The sequence below is a fragment of the Danio rerio genome, chromosome 12, assembly GCF_052040795.2.
Source record: "Danio rerio strain M-AB ecotype USA chromosome 12, GRCz13ab, whole genome shotgun sequence".
Taxonomy (NCBI): domain Eukaryota; kingdom Metazoa; phylum Chordata; class Actinopteri; order Cypriniformes; family Danionidae; genus Danio; species Danio rerio.
Genome location: NC_141032.1, coordinates 12,680,915 through 12,704,475, shown reverse-complemented (window position 1 = coordinate 12,704,475; position 23,561 = coordinate 12,680,915). Strand labels below are relative to the sequence as shown.

Below are 23,561 nucleotides of genomic sequence, written 5' to 3'. Positions count from 1 at the left end.
ATGATAGAAATGCATGTATATTTTACAAATGAAATAAAGTTGACCTAACAAAACAGGAAATATTTTGTGTTTATATTGTCTGCAATAAAATGCAAGTCACGGTAAATTAAGAAATCACTACTTTCTTTCTTTATTTGCATTTTCCATACTATCCCTACTTTTTTTTTCTAATTTGGAGATGTCAATTAATATTTACACTGTACCTAAGTCACTTTTAAAAAAATGAGCCAATGTTAATTAACCGTTTTTTTTTTTAGTGTGGTAGTCATCATGCAATTCATTTCACTTGTATAATCCACCAACTTGCCAGGCCTGATCCACACTGCACATCTAATTTTCTCAAAGCATTTTCTCACACTTCACACAACCATTAGAAGCTCTAGGCTGCCTATATGCTCATGAATTCAGCTACCGGGGATGTTTACCCCAGAGTCTATGCTGTTTGAGTAATTATGGCCAGTTGGAACATATATCCTAATCCTTGCCGGATTACAAGAAAATGTCAGTGCTTCAGCATCGGGAGCCTCTTTGTGTTATATGCATTTTCAGAAGTGTTTGAGATTTTGCCCCCGGTGGGCCAGAATGCTGCAACAGCGGCTTTAACAAAGAGGATTCTACTCTTTGAGCAAAGCTGGTTTCTTCTTTGACCATCGCTATAAATTCAGCCTAGACCGCTGAGAGTTTTACCAGCCATCCAAGCAGGAGAAACAACATCAATGCAGAAGACAGAAACAGCAACACAGGGAGGGGTGGTGTATAAGTCTGCATAATTGACATAAGCATGGAAGAAACACAAGCAGAGCGATAGGAACTGCATTAATGCAACAGCTAGTCTCTGGGAAATGTGCTTATGTGCTCTCTCACACATAAGATGCTGGTCACAGGTGTGGAGTGACACAATAATGTCTCATATCGTGAGGGTCATTCATGAGTGACCTTTTCAAGTGATGGTTACTAAGCGGAAAGATTTCTCCAGGCGGCCTGGCAGCAACAAATCTAAGCCTGTATAATCTGTTAAGCCAATATCATTCCTTAAATCTCAGATAAGTGCAGTTTTAGTCAATGGCTAGATCTTGATTTTTTTCTCCCCCTTAACGCTGTGAGATTTGTTTATCGCTTAAAGGAAATAGCTTAGCTATAAATGATTGAATCATTATTTACTGTCCCCATGTCTAATCTGTATGACTTTCTTTTGACTATAAAAGTTTATCAGATTGATCACATTTGAAGGAATATAGTGTACATGGGGTAAAATAGTAACTTTATAATCTCTTTATGGCCCATATTTCACTAAAGGCCCGTGCACATCGGGACGCTTTTTGCTCAGGATTTCCATCGACATTTAACTCCTTGTGACTAAATAAAGAACACAAAACGATCGGTGTAAAATCGTCTTTTTTTTAAAGAAACGCCTCATGCTCGTTTTTTTTTTTTTTTTTTTTTTTTTTTTTGAAGTGCCACATTAAAACCTTATCCTCCAATCAGATTGGCACTTTTGTTTACTTGCACAGAGCTGCTGAAGTTACTGTAAACAGCACTTGGAGGCGCTCAAGCGCAAAACTGTCAATACGAGCACACATTGAAGAAGATGCCCAGAGGTAATAAGAAGGGGGAGCTGCTTATCGCTCTGTGAACAATAATCATTTCTTTATTGCTAGAGCTGGAGCTGCTACTTGATCCATTCATGCTTGTTCTTTAACAACAAGCATGTGAACTTCCTCTCTTTCTCTTCTGTGTTATAAGCAAGGTGTCAGAAGCTTAAAGTTGTGTAGTGCCATCTAATGTCAAGGAGTGATTTTGCATATTCCTCTGCTTGATGCCAGTGAAAATCACTTAGATTTAAATCTGAAAAAAAAGTCTCGTAAAACGCTGAGGATAAACGCAAACAAAAAGCATCCCTGTGTGTACGAGCCTTCAGTCTTACAAAGCCATATGGTACAGACTGGGGGGAAATGTACAAACATTTAATCTTTAGGGGTACAACAGATTTGATTATTAAACTGCTTTAAATATTGGTTAACCAATTTATTTATCTAACAACTCGTGTGAATATTTTTAGACTATATCCTAACTACACTACAAACAGCACATCTTTTTGATGTTAAAAGGAGTTTTTGTCCTACCCATCTGCAACGGTAACACAAAATGTATAAAATGGTTTCTATGTTTGCAACGTCTTGGCTGAGAAACATTGTAAACTATTATGACAACAATTACCTCAGTTTCTGATTATGTGCTTTATTCGGTGTTAAATGCTACTAATGTCAGTTACTACTAATGTGAGTAATATTGTATGTGAGCTTACCATTTTACATGACATGTATTGCCATGCTGAAATTGGGAGCAGATATTTTCAACATAGTCTCATTCTGAAAACGTAGCCCTATATACGTTTCTGGAGATCGCGAATTATGTAGCCAGAAGTAAGTTTGGCTGCATTTCATTTTTAAAACGTAGGCTACGGGGCTGTATGATGCCGTTCCTTTTTGCGCTTACCAGCTGATTGCTTACCTCTGTATCGACGGCTTTCCTGCTGTTAGCAGTTTGTCCAGTTAGCTCATCATGTACATCAGTGGACTTGAGACACAGAGAGGAGTTCACTACAATGAGGGGGTTTGAGTCTGGTGAGGAATGGTTGCAAAAAGTGGATAAGATAAAAACAGAAAATAAACAAAAAATATAAAATAAAATAAACAAATAATTAACAGGGAGAAAATGTGGTAAAATCTGAATACCTGATAAAAATCATACACGGGCTTGTAGGAACTCATCGGCATAGTGCAGTGGTCAGCACGAGTTGAATCTGAAATCTTGGGTATCTCCAATTGTCTCATTCATTGAACTAGCTTGAGGGCTTATACCATCAGGATAACAGAGCGCCAATTGATTTCGGGCTCCTCTGACCAGTACTTCTCCTCAGATGTTCTGGTAACCTTCGGCTAACTAGCCAATGATTAATTAAATCAAGTAAATTAAAAACAATGGCCCTTACAGGATCTTCAGCGGAAACCGTTTCACGAGACTTTTTAAATGACTTCTGGTCATGTGCTCGCCTTGGGCACATCCTGCTAGATGCACAATTTCGTAGAGACAAAGAGATCTCTAGAAACATTAATGTATATGAATGAAAGACAATCTCTTAAAATGTTAGAACTAAGGCAGATGTATCTTTGAATAATATGCCATAATGTTCCTCATATGCTGTTTATTCCAATCAACCAGGTTAATCAATGTGTTGTTTTAACCCTTATAACAGAGTGAAATGTTCTGTATGTGTCTGAAATGTATGATGTCTAGTATTGAACGAAAGCTAGTGACATTTGCAATACGTTGGTGTAAATGAAAAACTAGTAGTACAAACAGTATTCATCTTGTAACGTGTGGTGTAAGATAGTTTCAATCTTGCAAGAGTTCTACCACGTGAAATCTACATGCAGTCTGTTAATTATTGACCTTTCCTACGTCAGTACGGGGCGTGGCCCCGCCCTTCATGGAAACTGCTCATTGGCAGACAGTGCCATGGGGACGAACCAGACCAGGGGCCTCATGTATCAACGCTGCGTACGCACAAAAACTTTGCGTACGCCAGGTTTCACGCTCAGAATCGCTCACGTTTGGATTTACTAACAATGAACTGAACGTGGGAATGTGCGCAACTTCACAGCAGCTTTATGGATGGTGTACGCACATTTTTTGTGCGTGTCTGTTTTATTTCCATTGGCGACTCCTAGAGGCAGTTGTGTTAAATTCCTCTCTACAAAGTGTCTGAGCCTTGCAATGGCAGCTGTATGAGACGGGTTCAGCAGGTATATAAGGTTTCCATACCATACATTTGACCAGCTAAACATTAAAGCACAATTTGCAGCAGTCGCCTGTTTTCCCAATGTTATCTGAGCAATCTACCGCACGCACATTGCTATAAAGACACTATCTGAAGATGAATTTGCATGCGTGAATCAGAAACATTTCCATTCAATAAATGTGCAAAAAAATATGATGCTTATTGATATGATTGATATGATAACTTATTGATGATTCCTACTTGTCTTTCTCGTGATAAATAGTTGGCAAAATCTGATATGTAGCGGGGGAAAAAACAAGAAAGAGTTCATCAGACGCTGGATTCGAGCCGAGTTCATGCTCGAACATATCAATTCATGATCACATGCGTCTTACGAGTAGCGCCACTGAGACTGTTAAGCGTCCTGCAACATTTTACAGATATAAACCACACTATTTCTTTTTTTTAATGCACTCAGTGCGATGTTCAGACCCAACTGTGTTGACCGCATCAGCTAAACTCTCCCACTCTATTTTTTTCTTTTGTTGTTAATTCCGGAGAACAAACTTGCAAATAACACCACTTTTCTCCGGTCTACCTCCGAAAGCAGCACCTCCAATTCACATTCTGTTCAAAGTTTCTCTTTTTGCTTGCTTTTGACATTGCTTTTTCGTTGGGTTTTGCCATTAGCATAGTCATTAGCATATTCATACGGGGGAGGAGGCAGGGAGGGGTTTTGTGCTCGTGCATGTTGAGCTCAGTTTCACGTTCATTCAGATGTACAAAAGAATATGCATGAGATTCTGCGTATGCAGTGTTTCACACATCTGAATTTTTTTCTGCGTACGCACATTTACAGCTTTGTGCGTACGCAATGTTTTAGTAAGATTTCCACGCAAGTCTTCGTACATGAGGCCCCTGGTCACTTAAAAACGCCCTGCGACAAAAAAAACTTTGCTTTTCGCATTAGCTGGCTTGCGCATGCTTTTGCTCTCTGCCCCCTTTCGCCTGCCCGGACACCGCGCCGCCACGCGATTGGGTCACCACGAACTTCCATGCAAACCTCTTAAGTTTCGGGACTCACGAAACTGCACAAACTTCTGCAAAACCGACTCTCAGCAGTCCGTCACCTAGGTAACCCAGGAAAACAGCCATTCACAAGCACGTGAATCCCAAAGACGTCATAGAAGCAAGAAACCACCCAATCAGGAGCACCGTGTCTCCCCAAGGCCAGCCGGCGAGGGAGATTCAACTTCTGCAAAAAGGGCACAAGTAACACAAACTAATGTTGTCTCTTGCTGATCTTGTGCAGATTAATCTTAAGCAGTTAAAGATAAGCCATATTTCTGCTTTTGTGGTTTCTCAGGTGTTATTCTAAGATCTTGTAAGAAGTATTAGAATTAATTTGGGACGTTGTCAACTCATTTTGCATCCTCTGAACTGCCTCTGTGTGTATGTGTGAATGTGTGTGCGTTTGTTTGTTGTTTGCTTATCACATAGTTAGTTTCAGGTATCGTAGTGTAGCTCAATAAATCTTTGTACTCATTTGTAAGAACTGTGTTCTTGTTTATGTGCTTCTAAGTCATTGCCTCGAGCTGTAGATTTTGTTACCTTGCTAAAAGTTAACCCAATACTGTGTTATGTTATTATCGTTGGCCACGTAAATAATATTAACAAGATTGGTAAGATACGATTTCATCTATTTGCGGGACAAATGGTAGATAAAGTGTGAATCTTTTGATCTGATTCAATCTGACTCAATTGAGTCGAATCAATGATTAGAATCATCAAGATTCGGTTCATTGAAATGAGCTAATAAACCCCTGATCGATTTTAAAACGTAGGTTGATCCCCTACAGGCTTTTCTTTTTGTGGATTGCTTTTTAAAATTGTTGGTTGTGTTTAGGCAAGTTTGTGGTCATGTCAATCTGTGCTTTTGAAAACACTTTTGGTTGGGTTTAGAGAAGGAGGAGGGTGGATCAGTCAATTTTCAGTCAGCCAGAAATTCAGTCAGTCAAACAGTCAATTGACAGTGGCCTCTTTTGGACTGATGTGAGAACAGCAGACATGTGAAGTGTACACAAAAGCTGTGTATTCGCGAAAAATAAAACTGCTAAAAAAATAAAATAAAAAATGCATATAGAGGTACAATTTCAGAAAGAGCCTGGGTTGGATAGATTTGAATATAAAATAACGAACAAGCGTGTAGGTTAAAAAGAAACATTAAAACTGTGACTCCCACACTGTAAAAAACAATCCTGGTTGCCTTAAATTTTCAAGCTGAATCAAATTACCCTATGAGTCTACTTAACTTACATTATATTAAACTGACCTAAAACAGCTTGTGTAACTAATAAAACTAAATTAGAACATGATTTAGAACATAAACTTAAAACATATACTGTAATGACTAATTGATCATATAATGTTTTTTGCAGTGCAACAACATCAGTCATTCAGCATCAGGAAAGAGTACTAAAAATCGTACCTAAATAAAAGTACCATTACTTGCTTAAAAATGTAGTGCATGTAGAGTAAACTTAACTGTTGTAAATATTACTCAAAGTATGAGTAAAAAGTAGACCTTTCAAAAGTACTCAAGAGTAGTGAGTAGTATGTTGTAAAAAACTGATGCATTTACTTGTAATTTGTGGTTGTTTTTAAACGTAACATTCTGTAGTGCATTTAGTTATTGCTCAGCAGGCACACGTCATAAGACATTAATATTAGGTTAGATTTAGGTTGTGATGTCAGGTGACCAAAATTCAATGTTTAGCCAGCGTCTATGGATTTAGGGTGTGTAGAAATTGTTCAAAATCTATCGTTGAGCCAACATCTTAAACGACGCTGGGGTACAATGTTAGTCTGACGTTATGTTGATGTCTTGTTCTATGTTGACGGCCATTTCGGTCATCATACAGCAAACATCCATCATCTTCTCATTAGTAGCATGCATCTAATCAGTCTCTAGGTCAATGCATGTATGGATCTTCTTGGACACTTTTAATGCTTCCAAACAGTTTGCTTCAATTATAAATAGCCCATGTCTTGGGGTAGATCAGTATGATGCGATTTACCTTCTGTGCGATTTGATTAGACAGGAATCACAAGACTACTCAGCCAATCCTCATAGACAAGAAAAAAAGTAGAGACTCCAGATTGAAGGAAAGTAGTGGAGAAAAAGTACACTTACTGCACTAAAAATATACTCAAGGTAAAGTAACAGTACACATGTTTAAAACTACTTAGTAAATTACAATTCCTGAGAAAAAAACTACTCAATTACAGTAGTTTGAGTATTTGTTATTTGCTACTTTATCCCACTGTTCAGCATCTACTTTTTATAATGTTAATTATTAAAGACACAAACAGCTTACCCAGCAGGCACCTTGATGTCAAAACAACATTTAAAAACACATCAAAAACCTCATAAAAATTACAAATTGAATTAATACATTTTATAATATTGACTATACATTGATGTAAAAAAAAACAACACAGATTGGTATCTTACTCTGGTGTCAAAAAAAAACTTTCAACAATAGATTAAAGATGTTTGAAGTGTTTTAGATTCCAGTGTAAGAGTGTAAGTGTATTGTCAGAAAAACACTTTAGAAAACAATTACAGGAGTCCTGAAATCAATGTGTTTTTTGACACCAATGTTAGATTTGACACCAATGTTAGACCAATGTTACACCAATGAATTTTGCTTTGACATCAAGGTAATCAATTGAAATCAAAGTGATTTGCCTTTTGATGTGTTTTTAAATGTTCCACTGACATCAAGGTTCCTGCATTTGACAGGTGCAGTTTACATGCAGAGACATAAAATCATGTGTATGTTGAGAATTTTGAATGGAAGCTTTTATATCAATAAAACATGTCTTATATTATAATACTTTTTTGGACATCAACATTTTTAAATCAAATCAATTAGCAGTTTTTAAATGTTTGTTGACATCATCGTCAATTTGATGGTATTTTGACATCAAGGTGCCTGCTGGGTAGTCTTTTGTTTATCACCACTCACCTCCATACTACAAAGACAAACACAACTGGAAAGGGAACAAGATCTTTACTTCAGCAGTACTGCCAATCAACAGAAGCTAACTAGTAAGAGCTCTACAAGTAAATCTCATTCTAATTCTTGTGACAAATACAACTAGTCATGCTCTTTAACCCAACCCAGGCTCATTTTGATTACGTACCTCTATATACATTTCTGGAGAGAGCAAAATATGTCCTAGGAGTTTTTTTTTTTTTTTTTGCAGTTTTTGTTTTCACAAATTCACCAGAGGCCGCTGTGTACGCTTTTTCAGATCTCGGGCCCTATCATACACCCGGCGCAATGTGGCGCAAGGCGCAACGCAATTGCTATTTGCTACTTTCACCTCGGCGCAAGGGTCATTTTGAGGCATTGCACCACACTTTTTAAATAGCAAATACATTTGCGATTATATGTGCGCCCACAGGCGTTCTGGTCTAAAAAAGCAGGCGTGTTTTGGCGCGTTGCTATTTTGAGAAACTGTAAATAGTCTGTTCTTTAGACCAGAACAAAGTCGGTCTATTGTCTGGCGCAAAGTGCGCCAGGCTTACACACTACACACAAGATGTAGAGCAATACGCAAATATCTTTACATATGAAAAAGATATAATATATTAAGGATATATATAATAAAGATATATATAATAAGGATATTTATTAAAATTAAAATATTACAAAACATTAATTTCTAGCCTACATGAATTTAAAAACCACTGCCTTACTTTCTTCATCTCGGGAGGCTTTTTCAGTTCATTTAATTTGCTTTAGTATAATGTTATTATTATTAGCAGTATTACTTATTATATCCATATTTATATTTATTTTATTAAAAACAAGCTTAGATTTGTCCACCTGTCAGGTTTTAGACCGTATGGGGCATAGCAGGTGTATTTGGAAATTACTCAATATTTTGACCACACTTCGTTAATATTGTTCATTTATTCATTTGCTGGAAATTAGAACTGAATTTAGAAATAGTTTTGAAACAAATCTTTGCGCTTAAACGAAATTAATTATTTATAGGCTATTTGATGTCTGTGCGTAAAGGTTTCCTCATCCACAAGAGCAAAAGCGAAAGTGAACTTACTTTACGTCTTGTAAATAGCGAATGCGCTTATGACATGATGCAGCTGGCTCTTAAAGGTTATGAAAGATGAGATTCTGATTGGTTTATTACCAAAACACACCTAAAACGCATTAAGAAAATAAACTCAACCCTTTTAGACCATGCAACACGGTGCAAAGTGGATTTTCCCGTCCTTAAATTTGCAACTATGGATTCAGACACGCCCTGAAAGCGTTTGCGGCCTGCGCTTTGCATTTTGCGCATGGACCGTCAAAATAGAGCCCCTCAAATTTCTTTCACGAGTGCCATTTGTGACTGCTGATCTCATATAAATCCAACAGAGGCCGCTGTTAACTGGCTGACTTATTGACTGACCAACGAACCTATTCCCACACCCTCCCCCTTCCCTAAACCCAACCAATAGTGTTTTAAAAAGCAAAGATTGAGCTGCCGACCACCTTTCCTTAATCCAACTACAGTGTTTTAAAAAGTAATAAAGAAAAAGAAAAGCCCCGTTTTTTTACCACGCTTCAGATTTTACCACATCCTCACCCTGTTACCTATTTACTTGGTAATTTTATTCTGTAACTTTTGTTTTTGTCTTACTTGCTTTTTAGAACCATTCTTCTCCAGACTCGAACCCCTTTGTCGCAGTCAATTCCGCTCTGCTTCTCAAGTCTGCCAGTTTATATGTCGAGCTACCGGAAAAACTGGTGACAGCAGAAATGGCATCTATACGGAGATAAGCGGTCAGCTGGTAAGGAAAAAAGAGGAACGGCATCATACCGCCTCGTAGTGTTCATTTTAAAAATTAAATGCAGCCATAGGTAGCTCTTTTTTAGAACGAGCCTATGTTGCAATTGCCGTGGGCAGCTTATCTGGAATTTCCAGTTGGATGTCTATAAATGTTTTAAACACAATATATACTTGGTTTTGTCTCTCATAACTTCATTAGATTTCCCACCTCCCATGCCAGAATCACAGATTAAAGCCCTACTCAGAGCACTTGGCTGAGTTGCATGCTTGTGCTGTAATGCAAAGAGAAGAAAAGCTGCAGATCTTGACAAACAAACATTTTCCAACCAATATTTAGATTTTTTAAAAATATGTTTGACAAGGAAAGCTGTAGAAACACTCACCCCAGAAAAAAAAATGCCAATTTCTCTCACAGAAAAAAGGGCAGTGGCTGCAGCCTCCTTTGACTTCTACATGTGCATGTGCCTGCTGAGATCTGGACAATCCCTGAAGCACTAGAGACCCTGAGGTTGAATCCATTTCCAAACCATATAAACTGCTGAATGTGTATGGAGAGAACCAGCCTGCAGCAGCACATATATCATTGTAAGGGTGCATCCCAAGCATGACCCTCAGAAGGTTCCACTTTCCTAATGGAGTGGGCCCTTAACCCCAGAGGCAGAAAGCATCCCACGCGCTTCACAGGACAAGATGTTAGCATCTATGATCTATTGTGAAAGGTGCTGCTAAGTGACCTCTGTTGCGGCCACCAAAGCAGAACAAGAGCTGGAAGGATGTACACCACTGGCCCCATTGTGGACATGGAACCTCAAACCACAAACTGGATGTGAAAGGTAAAGGCTTTGTTACACTTTTTACACTTGGGGCAGACAAAAGTATGTTTGCCAATGTTACAGTGACTTGCAGATATAGGTGTCAGCCAATTGGCATCATCAATATTATATCACTGCAGGCCAGAGACCTCCAGGTTGGAGAGACTCATGCCGCAAGTAGGATGGGCGATCTTCAATTGGCAGGGACATCCAGCATGGGAAGGTTAGGGTAAGGTTAGAAATTTTACAGCTGTGACTACTGAGCATGTGTACCTAAATATAGGATTGTTTTGTTATATTAACAATAATAACAGTTTATCTTAGGGTCAGGTTTAGGGTTGGGGTAGGTGTAGACATTAATAAAATCCAATAGGTCACTGTAAGGGGTAGGTTTAGGGTTGGGGTAGGTGTAGACATTAATAAAATGCAATAGGTCACTGTAAGGGGTAGGTTTAGGGTTGTGGTAGGTGTAGACGTTAGAAAATGCAATAATTTGAGCCATTTACAAGACATGCTATAGGAGGGTTTGTACAGGGCACTTGGTGCTAAAGTCCCACCCATTTAGAGCTGGCTCTGACCTCAATTTGTAAGTTACTTGACACCATCCAAGAACCAAAAACAGTAGAGGGAGTATAAACTCGATTGGGGGGCAACTTTAAAGAAAATAGCTTTTAAATGGACTCTATTAATATACAAACCAGGGAGTTAACTTCAAGTGGTATTACTTAGTATTTAAGCTCACTTTTATTGGTACACTAGTGAGCAAATAATCACAATTTATTCTGATCTTCTCTTTTCTTTCCCTAACATGAACTTGTAATTCTATCGACTTTGGTACTGACATCTGCCACTGCATATACAATGATATATTAGCTATAGTTTGATACTACACTAAATACACAAACGATCAAGCTAACAACTGTAATTATTAAACTAACCATCAAGTCCAGTTTTTTTCTGCAATTCTTCGCCCACCACGTTTATTGTTGATGCTTTTGTTGCCACTGTGACTTTTAACAGCATAGTATTTATTCTCAGACAATAAATATTACAAATACTTTTCATGCAGATGTTTCTTAGGCACCTTCTCTGGCTTTCTGTTCACCTTTCTATACAATAGTGCTTCCAGGCTTGACCTTTTGTACAACTGCTACAGCTCCAGGCAGATGATCTAAAGATCAAATCTAATTGGGCTGGAGTATTTTATAAAGGGTGAAAAACTTGCTTTATTGTGAGGTGATTGGGTGAGAATGGCACCAAAGTTTTGTTCTTAATGAATGTGTATGTGAATGAGAGAGTGTATGGATGTTTCTTACAACTGGGTTGCAGCTGTAAGGGCATCCCCTTAATAAAACATTTGTCAGAGTAATTTGTGGTTTATTTTCTGTGACAACCCCTGATAAATCAAAGTCTAAGCAGGATAATGAGTGAGTGATTCAATAGTGTCATTGTATTGTACGTTAGGCAATTTAGTGTAAAATATTTAATAATATAACTAGTATTAAAATATAAAATATAACTGCATTAACACATTATTAATAAGTATTATTGGATTTCTTATATATATATATATATATATATATATATATATATATATATATATATATATATATATATATATATTATATATATATTTTTTTTAAATGATGTATGTTTGTTTCTGACAAGACTACAGTAGACGTTTTCTTCTTTAAACGAATCTTTAGTATTTTTCATTAGTGACAAGTGTAAAAAAAATGTAATTGTAGTGAAGGTAACAATTCAGGCACAATCTGAAAACGTAGCCCTTTATACATTTCTGGAGAGTGCCAAACACATCCCATGAGGTAAGTTTTTTGTAGTTTTTGTTTTTGCGAATCCACCAGAGGCCACTGTGTATGTGAAGTGCCGTTCGTGGCTGCTGTTCTCGTGTAAATCCACCAGAGGCTGCTGTCGCCTATCTGACTAAAAGACTGACTGACCAATCGACTGACCCACCCTCCTCTTTCTCTAATCCCAACCAATAGTGTTTTCAAAAGTGCCTATCCCCCCACACACCATCTACCCTAAACTCAACAGACAGTGTTTTAAAAAGCAATCCAGAAAAATAAATGTGCTTTTTAAAGATTTTGTTCAAGTTTTCAGATTTTACCAAATTCTCACCCTGTTATTTGCATGTTTATTTTATTTTTGGCTTCTGTTTATGTCTTACCTTATTTCTGAAACCATTCTTTGCCGTACTCGAATCCCATAGTCCTGGTTAACTTCATTCTGCATCTCAAGTCCGCCAACGTATATGGCAAACTACTAGACAAACTGGTAACAGCTGAAAAGCCGTCCATACGGAGGTAAAGGTCAGCTGGTAAGCAAGAAAAGAAATAAGGTCTTGTCGTCTCGTAGTGTTTGTTTCAACCCAGGCTCATTAAATACGTGTCTGGAGGCTGCAAAAAAAATACATCCTAGGAGGTACATATTTTGTGCAGTTTTTGTTTTCACAAATCCACGAGAGGCTGCTGTGTACGCTCTTTCATATGTCAAATTTCTCTCTAGAGCGCCATTCAAGCCTGCTGTTCTCATGTAAACCCACCAGAGGCCGATGTTGACTGACTGACCGACTAAGCGACTGACCCACCCTCCTCCTTCCCTAAACCCACCCAATTTTATCGATTGACCCATCCACCCACTTCTCTAAACCCAACCAACAATTTTCAAAAGCAATCCAGAAAAAGAAAAGCCTTCGTCTGATTTTTACCTGCCGAGGCTCGAACCAGCGACCTTGTTGCTGTGAGGCGAACGTGCTACCCACTCTGCCACCGTGTCACCTAATATGTTCTTAAATAAAAACAAACATGTGGTGTAATTTTTTTTTTCCTTGTACTCGCATAGCCTCATACACGCGGCGCAGACTGGTCCAGTTATCTCTGCAGCTGCTAGCAGCATATAATAATAATTGATGCAAGTTGCACCTCTATACCTGGGAAAAGACAACAGCATTCTGGAGCCGAGAAGAAGAAAAACATACAAGATGAATCGCGTGCATCACTTTCAGGTAACTTATGTCCATGAATCTGGAATACATATTTTTGGTTGTTCAAGTGAATTAGTGAGGCTAACGTTTAAACTTCACCACAACTGCACCAAATCTGCCTTATTTGTTGATGTTTACGTTCAGTTTCTTGCTTTGTGGCTATGCATTGTGCTTAAACTATGATAGGAAATTTTTTATGAGTTTTGCCACACACTAGCTGCATACACATGCACTGCACAATTATTTCACTGTATGTGTTATTTATTATTATATAGTTATTATATTATATTATATAATTATATATTATATAACTCTTTGCTGTTATCATTGTTTATTGTTTTGTCTATTACTATACATTTCTTATTGCTGCTGTTGTTTTTAATGTAAATATTTGAATGTTTAAGTATAATTTTGAGTGATTAAATGTATATTTATGTATATAAATAAAAAATTGATGTTTAAATACATATGTTTGTGTTCCTCTGTGGGGGCATCACAGTAAAATGTTGCATAGGGCTACCTTTTGACCAGCAGCTGCCCTGTGTATTAGACTCTGTTTTTAGAATGAGCCTGTGTTGGTTTGTTTTAATGGCAAAATGCAGCCATGCCTACTTCAGCCTACATAATTCACAATCTCCAGAAATGTACATAGGGGGACGTTGTCAAAATGACCCTGTGTTGCAGCATAAATATCACAGGTTAAATAAACTTTCACCATATTTGCACATGAAAGAGGGATATATTTAAGTAATATTTTATGCACCCTAAACTATGAACCTTTAGGAAAAAAGTAACCCTCAGTGACAAGCGGTTGCCCATTTTCTTCTGACAGGAAAGCATTCTGTGACAAATATACATTATTCACTAAAGAGCTTTCTCTCTGCAGTACTGTAGCTCTCATATCACATTTGTATGTATTTATTCAAATGTATCACACCAAGATGCATCATTTCAGGTTTGATAGGATGATGCACCACACGGGTTATATGGAGTTCTTTAATGGTGCTTTTTTGTCAAGGTCAAAGTCCAAATTCCAGTGGTAATAATATGCACATTTCCAAGAAAACTTTGAAATTTTAGTTTTTCAAGTTGAATGCAGAGTATTAGTATGGAGATAAAATATTCTCCTTAAGTGTGGACTTTAACCCGCTCTGCGTCTCTCTTGCTGACATACGTGTCGAACTACCGAACAAACTGGTAACAGCGGAAAGCTGCCCATATGGAGTTAAGTGGTCAGCTGGTAAGTGAGAAAAGGAACGGCATCATACCGCCTCTAAGCATTTGTTTTAAAGATGAAATGCAGCCATATGTTGCTCTGGACAACATAAGTCACGATCTCCACAAACGTATAAAGGGCTAGAATTTCAGAATGAGCCTATGTTGCAGTTTACACCATATACTCAGTGGTGTGAAAATAAACAAAAATTACAAAAACTCCAATTACTGTAACTGAGTAGTTTTTTCTTAGAAATTGTAATTTGCTAAAACTGTGTACTTACACTCTCCCTTGAGTACATTTTTAGTGCTGTAACGGTACTTTTACTCCACTACTTTCCTTCTGCGGTCACTACTTTTTAAATTTCTTGTCTGTGGTGATTGACTAAAGTAGAAAAATCCGTCCTGGGATTCCTGTCCAATCAAATCGCACATAGAAAGTAAATTGCATCATACCGAACTACCTTAAGATATGGGCACTTTATAAATGCAGCAATCCTTTTGGAAGCATTAAACATATCCAAGAACATGTCCAAAGTTTTTACACAAAATGACCCAGAGACTTTTTATAGATTACAAGTCACTGATTGAAACTTTTACATTCCAGAAAATTCACAATGCTTTTTGACAAAAAAGAAGCGCTCTGCGCATTTCATGTCGCCAGGCAAAGACTGAATCTGCTGCATATTATGCAAGAGTATTGCTGTTGATATTGGTATAATTTTAATATTTAGTAACATTGTGATATTCAAGATTCGTAATGTTATACAGAACCGTCCTTCTCAAAATAGAAACCACAAGTCTTTCCTATTCTTGAAAGCGCAAACACTAGAGTCAACTCAATGGAAACCCCGCCTCTGCTTTCAATTGATTGGAGAATGAAAAAGACACGACTGAATGATTTTTGATTGGAGAATGAGAAAGATGTAATACTCAGGGTTGACTTTTCTTTTAACTGCGAGCATACAGTGCACAATTGGCAAAAACGCAAACCGCTGCAAGCGGTAAAAACGCAAGCCATGCAGGATGCAAATGCTCACGGCCATTAGTAAATCATTCAAAAAAAGGTGCCTCTCAATGCAAAAACCGTGTTCGGTGTGATCGGCCCCCAAGTAAGTAAGGAAGGAATGAAGTAAGGAAAAAAAGAAGTAGGAAAGTACGTATGGAAGTAAGGAACGAATGAACGAACAAAAATATGAACAAATAAATGTATGAATGAGTGAACGAGTGAAGGGAGGAATTAAGGAAGAAACAAATGAATGAAAAAACGAGCAAACAACTATAGAAGGACAGAACGAACAAAGGAAGGAAGGTTGGAAGGAACTAATGAATATAGTAAGATCACTAAATGCACTACAGAATGTTACGTTTACACTTTATGTAAACGCATTAGCTTTTCACAGCGTAATACTCAGTACTCATGAGTACTTTTAAAACCGCTAATTTTTACTCATACTTTGAGTAATATTTATAAAAGATACTTTTATTCTAGCCCAACGCAGTGGTGCAGTAGGTAGTGCTGTTGCCTCACAGCAAGAAGGTTGCTGGATCAGTGGTTCAAGCCTCGGCTGGGTCAGTTGACGTTTCTGTGTGGAGTTTGCATGTTCTAGCTGCATTCGCATGGGTTTCCTCTCGTTGCTCCGGTTTCCCCCACAGGCCAAAGACATGCAGTACAGGTGAACTGGGCAGGCTAAATTGTCCATAGTGTGTGTGTGTGTGTGTGTGTAAATGAGTGTGTGTGGATGTTTCCCAGAGGTGGGTTGCAGCTGGAAGGGCCCCTGCTGCGTAAAAACGTGCTAGATAAGTTGGTGGTTCATTCCGCAGTAGCGACCCCGGATTAATAAAAGGACTAAGCCAAAAAAGAAAATGAATAAGTGAATGAACGTTTATTCTACTTGCTCTACATTTCTGGGCAAGTAATGGTAATTTTACTTGAGTATGATTTTTTAGTACTCTTTTTACCACTGTCATGTGTCCTCCAAATAACATTGTCAATAGATGAAAATGTTTGTTTTGTAAGCTAAGCTTGGTTTATGTGTGTGTTGTTGGAAGCTTCAGACCCCCTCTATTTCCTAACTATGAAGTTAATTACTGTGCATCTGCAATACCTCACAGCGGAAGTAAAGATAGTTGTTTTTCAAACCCTCTGCCAGTTTCATTAACGCTAATGCTAAGCGTGGGCTCTGAGCATCAACACTGGCTGCCATTGTTTGTGTGTGTGTGTGTGTGTTTGTGTGTGTGTGTGTGTGTGTCAGCTATTTGACAGTCACCTGGATGTACTGTTGTTAAAACAGCAAGGTAGAATAATTGGGTTAATTGCTTCAATAGTAAACACTGTGTACAACAAGGAAGCACATCCCATGGAAAGGAAACTTGTTGATTTATGAGTACATTTAGAATGATTGAGACAGACTGAATCTGAAAAATGCCAACCTGGACAGGAAGAGAACAGATGTGTAAAATTGCTCAATGTAATCAACATGTGAATCGGTTCTAAGAAGCAGAATAGTTGTAAATAGGTTTTTTATTTATTTTATTTTTTTGTTATACACATATATTTGTGGAATAACTAGATGTTTCAACAAAAGTTTAGATTTTTCAGATGATGAGATATGCTTAAAAACCACTATTATATTATTAAAGGTCATATTTTGCTTTTAGGGGTCTCCAACAACAGGCTATTTATGCATGCAAGGTCAAAATAATTTCATTGTCTTATAATATGCATTTATTTTTACCTAGTTATCCCAATGACTATTATAATTTGTTCAGCGATTCATTTTTTCCCAAACCCCTCCTTAGTGCAATACTAATCTGCGCGGATTGGTCTGATGACCCAGTCTGTTGGGATTGATCAACTGCATTCAGTGCGAGACAGATAGAAACGCCCACCACAGCATATCAACATTGTTGAAGTAGTCAGGGTGCAGAATATACGTGTGAGCCCAATGCAGGAGTGCATTAAAGCAATGCAGTTAAACAAAAGCATATTCCTCTATTCTTAACTATAAGTAATATCAGTCACACACATTCAGCATTAATCCACACAGTGGCAAGAGCTGAACTATTTTGAAACTTGACTGCCGCATGTGTATAGAAACAGCTGAAGGTAGCAATTGCAAACGACAGAGAATTGCATGCTCACAAACATATTTAAATCCAAAACAAAGCGGCATGCGCCATGTTTTCGAAGTAGCATTAGACACTATGTGTGCATATAAAGAGGTAACCAGGTACAGCACAAGCCACATGGAGTGATTTCAAGTAACAAAACACAATTAAATACGTATTTTGCAAGCTAGAGATAACAAAGAGGGAAGCATTTTAATCACACTTACGCTTGTGAAATGGAGGAAGAAACTGATCTATGAATTGTGTACTGATAAAGTTCCTGTCAAGCTCTGACAAATTCTCATACATCAATAGTTTTTTTCTGATCCTTCCTTCGAAAAATTACAGACGAATCAACAGGGTAGATTATTGCATTAATTACCAAAACATTCACTCGTTAATGTTCACTCTAGGGTTGGGCCTATAGACAATGCCATCATCCATCGCTGATGGCAAATAGACAACACGATGGTGAGCCGTCATCGCCGATGCTCCGGCCCGCCCCCATCTCAAACCCTCTCGCGAAAAATGCACATTCAGGTCCCGTTTACACTAATACGTCTTAGTGGTAAATAGCACATCTTTGGATTTTCATAATGCATTAGTAAATATTTAACTATTATTAAAACATGCTGGGGAACTATTGATTATTCTTAGTTCATGTTTTGTCGTATGTTTTAGTGCACATAAGGCGTCATTTAATTATGACTTAACTATATTCCTGGTTCCTTTCTAGATTTTAAATTATTTAAAACACTAACTCTATATGGAGGGTCAGAAAAAGCTCTCGGATTTTATCAAAAATATCTTAATGTTTGTTCTGATAATTAAAAAAGGTATTTCGAGTCTTCAGGGTGAGTAACTAATGACAGTATTTTCATTTTTGGGTAAACTATGCCTCTAACATTGGTTTTGTGCTGTCAAAAATGGTCTTTGTTGAGAGCAGTACACATCTCACAGTAAAATATACATTTTTCTATTTGGAATGTTTCCATGTCGATGGAGAAAACATGAAGAAAGAAAATAAATGTTGTACAGTATATCTTAAATGACTGGGGGTTATTGTTATATATTTTTTAGGTAAGCCTCATTTAATATGACGTGGGTTTGTGACTTAAAAAAATAAATAAAAACATCAGAAACTGGATGGTTGGTTTGTTTGTTTACTTTCTTGTTTTACAGTTTGCTTGGGGATATCAAGTTTGCTTGCTACTTAGTACTTTTTCTGATGTAATTCTTATGTGTCTGAACAAGTTTAAAATGAAGAATGCACAATTCACAGCTCCGTAAACGATGCTGCACCATCTTATGCTAAAATATCAAGATTATTTTCATTCTCTATCTCTCTCTCTCCCATTTTAGCAAAAACAAAATATGTAAGACTCAATATGTAAGGTTCAGGGTCTTGCAAAACACTTGAGTGCAAACAACATGAGGATTGGCTTGTATTGAAGCAGTGTCACAAAAAATGAATCACAGCTCTTGTAATGACGATTTCTGGTTGTCTTTGGAAGGTTATGCAAGGGCTTGTTTTTGAGTACTGCATACAATCTATGACCAGCCTCGCTTTGTTGGGGAAAGAATGTTCACTTTGCATGCTAACTAGACACTTCAACCAAGGTTTTTTCCTCTGTTTACCTGGACTGAATCAGGCACTGGAGTGTAACAGGTTTTTTAATAATGCAGGCATATGTGTATTGGCACAATACACATATGCCTGCACAATAATTGCAAGTAGCTGCGTAAAACCTTGAACAATTATATATATATATATATATATATATATATATATATATATATATATATATAAATACAGACCCATTTCCCCCAGTTTCCCCAGGTTTTTTTTTTTTCAGAAAAACATCAGACATGCTGTGAAAATGTCCTTGCTCTGTTAAACATCATTGAGGAAATATTTGAAAAAAAAAAAAATTTAAGGTGGGCTAAAATTTCTGACTTCAGCTGTATATACAGTGTATTTAGAAAGCATTCATATCGCTTCCCTTTTTCCACATTTTTTTATGTTACACCCTTATTCCAAAATGGATTACATTCATTAATATTCTCGAAATTCTAAACACAATATCTCATAATGCCAATGTAAAAAAGATTCTTTGAAATTGTTGCAAATGTGTTAAAAATTAAAAACCTGAAAAATCACATGTACAGAAGTATTCACAGCCTTTGCCTTAAAGCTCTAATTTGAGCTCAGGTACATTCTGTTTCCACTGATCATTTTTGAGATGTTTCAGCAGCTTAATTGGAGTTCACCTGTGGTAAATTCAGTTGATTGGACATGATTTGAAAATGCATACACCTGTCTATATAAGGTCCCAGTGTTGACAGTGCATGTCAAAGCACAAACCAAGAATGAAGACAAAGGTATTGTCTGTAGACCTCTGAGACAGCATTATCTCAAGGCACAAGTCTGTGGAAGGTTACAGACAAATTTCTGCTACTCTGAAAGTTCCAATGAGCACAGTGGCCTCCATCATCCACCAGTGGAAGATGTTTGGAACCACCAGGACTCCTTCTACAGCTATCCAACCATTAAGCTGAGTGATCGGGCTGAGTGAAGGGCTTTAGTCAGGAAGGTGATCAATAACTCAATGGTTACTCTGTCTGAGCTCCAGTGTTCTTCTGTGGAGAGGGAAGAACCTTACAGAAAGACAACCATCTGTGCAGTAATCCACCAATCAGGCCTGTATGGTAGAGTGGCCAGACAGAAGCCACTCCCTCCTGGATTTGCTAAATTCTCTGGTCTAATGAGACCAAATTTAAACTCTTTGGACTGAATGCCAGGCGTTGTGTTTGGAAAAAAAGCAGGCACCGCTCATCACCAGGCTAATACCATCCCTACAGTGAAGCATAGGGATGTGTAGTGGCAGCATCATGCTATGGGGATGCTTTTTAGCAGCAGAAACTGGAAGACTAGTCAGGATAGAGGGAAAGTTGAATGCAGCAATGTACAGAGACATACTGAATAAAAACCTGCTTCAGAGTGCTCTTGACCTCAGATTTGGGCGACAGTTCATCTTCCAGCAGGACAATGACCCAAAGCACACCGCCAAAATACCAATAGAGTGGCTTCACAACAACTCGGTGAATGTCCTTGAGTGGCCCAGCCAGAGCCCAGACCTAAATCCTATTGAACATCTCTGGAGAGATCTGAAAGTGGCTGTACACCGTTGCTTCACATCCAACCTGATAGAGCTTGAGAGGTACTGCAAAGAATTCAAAAATTCCCAAAGACAGGTATGCCAAGCTTGTGGCATCTTATTCAAAAAGACTTGAGGTCTGTAATTGCTGCCAAAGCTGCATCAACAAAATATTGAGCAAAGGCAGTGAATACTTATGTACATGTGATTTTTTCAGGGATTTTTATTTTTAATTTAACAATTTTAAAAGCCCCATCCATTCAGAATTGGTTGTCTGAACTAGTTTCATGCAGTCCCACTTTCTATTAAGTGGCCCTAATTACTATGTACTTACATTTAAAGGAATCATATGGTATGATGTACTTCTGTATATACCTGAATGCACCCTCATACACTATGTGAAGTTTATTCATAAACTAATTTCGAGAAGATTACGTGCTTATGATTGATCACGGCTGGTCCCGTATTAGCTTATACATGATTCACCAATCAGCCAATTCCTTCTATTATCTTATAAGTTAGCTCCTAGATTATTTTATATGTAAATTGACCATAGCAAATTGGCACCATCAGCTAAGTGTGAACTCTTGAAAGCCAATTTTGTTTACCCAATTCACCTAAAGCGCATGTCTTTGGACTGTGGGGAAAACCGGAGCACCCAGAGGAAACCCACACGAACATGGGGAGAATATGCTAACTCCACACTGAAAAGCCAACTGGCCCAGCTGGGACTTGAACCAGTGACCTTTCTGTTGTGAGATGATAGTGCTAACCACTTTGCTATCATGCTGCCCAAACTTAAACATTTTGACAACAAAAAATACAACAGTCTAAAGGGCCAGTACACACCAAGCAAATGCCAAACAAGCACAGACGAGACCCAACTTGTGCTACGTTGGCTCTTGTCTGGTTCCCAAAAGCTGTGCATGAACACGCCAAACGGTTGAAAGCCAACTAGAACGAGGGTGCGCATTCTGTACCTGCATGGGAGAACATGACTTCTTGTAATTCAGAAGGGGAAACTGGAACTTCTGATGTGCAGATGTTTGTTTAAACAAAGCAGCCTTTAATACTTTTATTACAGCAATTGTAACTCACCACAGAGGGATTTGCTCCTGCAAATGTCTGATAATCTAATAATCCATATTGTTTGCACCTAAAAAGATGGGTGAGATTACAAACAATGTTTACATCGCTTAATGATTAAGTCCGGCCCTGTTTGCATGTGAGAAAATGCAGGCACTTTCTTAATGTGCTTAGCATTATAAGAAAATGCAGCACTTTTTTCTTCTTCTTTTTCTTCTTCTTCTTCTTCTTCATATTATTATTATTTATTCAATCTGACTATTTTTTTCAGTAATTGTGTTATCTTAAATTGCAGCATGTTAAGCTCTCTCAGACACCTTAGTCTTTGCTTCTAAAAATTGTGAGATGTAATCCTCATGAAAGGTTTTCAAAAGTAGAGCACAAGGGTATCTGGACACAGCCACTGAGGGCCAGAAACTTGTAACGCTTTGCCCATCTCTGAGTTCTTCTGATTGGAACGGACACTAATAAGCAGTGCTGCATGTACAAATTTAAGATCTTTTAACTTGAAACAGCATCTAAAATAGCATTGCTCATGTGCACTGTACTTCTAAAGCAGCAAGCTTTAATGGTCATGCACTGTCAAGTGCATGTTTACATTGAAAAATGGAAAAATAGCACATTTAAATGGAAACACACCTTCTGTGTGAACAGCCCCTTCCATATGCATACCATCAATCCTATCCTTAACATTACCCGTATCCCACCACAATAGCACCAGAAGTGTTATAACAATATAAACACAATACATGCAGTGTTTTTATGTAAGTTCCTATAGCAGTTAAGGCCACTTAATAAAAAGTGGGACCAGTGCATTTTTACTAAACGATAGAATATTCCCAAATATCCAAAATTTGTATTCTTAATATTTTTCCTGTTACAAGTTCTTGTAACCCAGGCTCATTCTGATTACATACCTCCATATACATTTCTGGAAAGTGCCAAATACGTCTACTATTTTTTATTTATTTATTTATTTTTTGCAGTTTTTGTTTTTGTGAATACACCTGTGTTCTCTTTTACAGATCTCAAATTTCTGTCTCGAGTGCGATTCACACCTGCTGTTCTCACATAAATCCACCAGAGGCCGCTTACTGATTGACCAACCGACAATTCCCTCACAGGCAACATCCCTCTTCCCTAAACCCAACCAATAGTGTTTTAGAAAAGCACCAATCGGCCCAATCACCCCCTTCCCTAAACCCAACGGCAGTGTTTTAAAAAGCAATCCAGAAAAAGAAAAGCCCTGATTTTTACCATGTTTTCAGATTTTACCATATTCTCACCCTGTTATTTACTTGTTTATTTTATTTTTTAGCTTTTATTTTTGTCTTACCTGCTTTCTAGTATCGTTCTTCACCGGATTCAGTCCCCATTGTCGCGGTCAACTCCCCTCTGCATCTCGGTTCCGCTGATGTACATGTCAAGCTACCGCTCAAACTTGTAACTGCGGGAAAGCCATCCATACGGAGGTAAGCATTCAGCTGGGGAGAAAAGAAACGACATCAAACCACCTCTTATCA

At 37.8% G+C, this 23,561-nt stretch overlaps 1 long non-coding RNA gene across 1 annotated transcript; it reads right to left on the bottom strand.

Annotated features, from left to right (window-relative positions):
- Positions 1-1,451: 1,451 nt before the first annotated feature.
- LOC147841311 (uncharacterized) lies at positions 1,452-23,524 on the bottom strand. The gene is made up of 3 exons (XR_015503955.1): positions 23,375-23,524; positions 12,653-12,799; positions 1,452-2,600 (listed from the first exon to the last, which is right to left on the bottom strand). It is a non-coding gene; the product is annotated as an uncharacterized LOC147841311 (long non-coding RNA).
- Between the last annotated feature and the right edge of the window lie 37 nt (positions 23,525-23,561).